General features: G+C 46.2%; 1 protein-coding gene across 3 annotated transcripts in view; it reads right to left on the reverse strand.

Moving 5' to 3' along the window:
* The window catches only part of dock10 (dedicator of cytokinesis 10), a 136,089-nt gene that overhangs the window by 66,567 nt on the left and 67,022 nt on the right, over positions 1-2,500 (reverse strand). The window lies entirely within an intron of this gene.

The following is a 2,500-nucleotide window of genomic DNA, read 5'->3' on the forward strand; positions in this document are numbered from 1 at the left end:
CCATATTGATATTAACCCTTTCATGCATGAATTATTAATTCACTGAGGTAGATTTTTTTTCCTAAGCTTTTTCTTACCCTTTAGCTTTATCTAGCCCTCCATATGATTTCAGGTCTTCAGGTAGCCCTCATTCCCAAAAAGGTTGGAGACCCCTGCCGTAGAGTGTCACCCAGAGATCCCCACAGATCTCATCTGCAGCACCTCTCCACAGTGAGAAACATGACTACTCAATTATTTTTATTCGATTTAAGTTGAGCTGGCTCTTGAGCATAAAAAATGTCATTACTAATAACTGATTATTTATGAGTACACAGCAATAAACTTAAAACTTGAAACATGATCTAGCTGACGACCAGCTCTGACCTGGGAAATACTGTAGGTCCACATAGCGTCCCTCAGGCCACCTCCGCCTCTCTGCTCACACACACACACACACACACACACACACACACACACACACACACACACACACACTCCTACACTCTTCCACAAGCTGCCTCTGCAGCTCTGCTCCACAGAGGGAGACAGGAAGTGGATATGGACGGGTGTTCCTGGCCCTGACGCACTCAGCTGGATAGAGTGGCATCAGTGGAGGCCAAGTCACACACAAACACACACACACACACACACACACACACACACACACTCAGCTGGAGTAACCACACTGGAGGCCAAAACACACACACACACACTCACACACTCTCACACACACTCAGCTTGTGTGATCACACTGGAGGCCAAAACACACACACACACACACACACACACACACACACACACACACACACACACACACACACACATACTCTCCCACACACACTCAACTGCACTGGGCGACCTCACTGGACGTGGCGTCAGACTCCACTTCCACTGCGCTGCTCCAGATGTTCTGTCCCACCGAGGGAAACGCCACACGGACATGCCAGCAGAACACACAACATTCACAACACGCCCGCGCTGCAAGGCAACACGCACTCTGGCCCGTCTCTTCATCAGGAGGATCTGGGCCACTTCTGGCCCGGGGCAGAAACGGATCAGAACCCCAGAGGGCGGGTGGGAGGGTGTGGAGGACCACACAGCGCCACAGAACTCGGTCCAGTTCGGCCCGCCACCAAACTGGGTCAAGCCACAAGGAAGCCGACGGGTTTGGCTGGATTAGGCAGAGACAGTGGAGCCAGGCCGGAACAGCCAGCTACCATGGCATTGGGCTCACACACACACACAACACAACACAAGAACAAGCACACACATACATCTAAACACACACATACACACACACACATTTTCCCTCTCTCTTTCTCATACACAAACAAATGGCTACACTCACACACACAGAACCCAAGAATGTTCCCAAACACCACACCACACCAAACACACACACACACACACACACACACAAACATGCAACCACACACACACATACAAATACAAACACACACACAACAAAACACAAGGACAGGTCATACAAATAGAGAGAGCATCTGTGTAGTTTTCCGATAAATAGTGTCTGGGGTGTCAGGAGCGTACACACACACACACACACACACACACACACACACACACACACACACACACACACACACACACACACACACACACACACACACACACACACACAACCCGTGTCTTCATGCCTTTGTGGCTAAGACCTGAACCGTAGCCTGGTTTCGTAGCTTGGTTTGCACAACAGCTTTACGCTGCAACTTAACTGATATTTTCAACAAGTTGAAAGAACACAATTGTGAATGGTCAGTGTTTCCATTGAGGGCTACCATGCGATTAAATAGGGCTTTTATATTCTCACGATAGCCATTGTTTAACTTCAATTGCATCCACCAAATTGCATATGCTGTGGTAATTATGAATTGAAGTTGACAGAATCGGAGGGGAGGAAAAAAACTTAAACCCTTTTGGCAGCAACAAAGCATCACTATTCTGGGTGGGCATTGTCCACAATTATTATCATGAATGTTTGAATTGTATCACTTGGTGTAGACTTGCACCAATGTCTTCACCTCAAACCAATTTTAAAAATATTTCTGTCACCTCATCAGACCACACTTAACATGTATGTATAGTGTCACGTAACTCACCAAAATGTCTATTTATAAAGTTTCTATTCCACTTTTGTGGAATAGTGCTATAGTGCTATATCAGCATCTGACAAAGCACCTCCTGCAAGCGCATAAACTCTTTTGTTCATACGCAATATACAGCCAGTACTTGTTTATCATTTTGCGCATTTTAGATTGGCACATTTTCTGGGTTAATGAAAATCCGCCTAGTGTAGCTAATGCAGCTCTCTCTCTCTCTCGCTCTCTCTCTCTCTCTCTCTCTCTCTCTCTCAGGATCTGCACACACACTACATCTGCTTTACCTGTTAAATCTGCTGTCTGCTGTCCTGGCAGGACTTACAACAAGCTAAAAAATAATGACTTAGAACTCACTGCCCTCTTTTTAGCCAGAGCCCTTCCGTTCTAATATGCACTTATTATAATTA

Source organism: Alosa pseudoharengus, unplaced genomic scaffold (assembly GCF_046254945.1).
Source record: "Alosa pseudoharengus isolate Yale_2024_CS ecotype anadromous, Long Island Sound unplaced genomic scaffold, YU_APseudo_1.1 YU_APseudo_1.1_scf_13, whole genome shotgun sequence".
Taxonomy (NCBI): Eukaryota; Metazoa; Chordata; class Actinopteri; order Clupeiformes; family Clupeidae; genus Alosa; species Alosa pseudoharengus.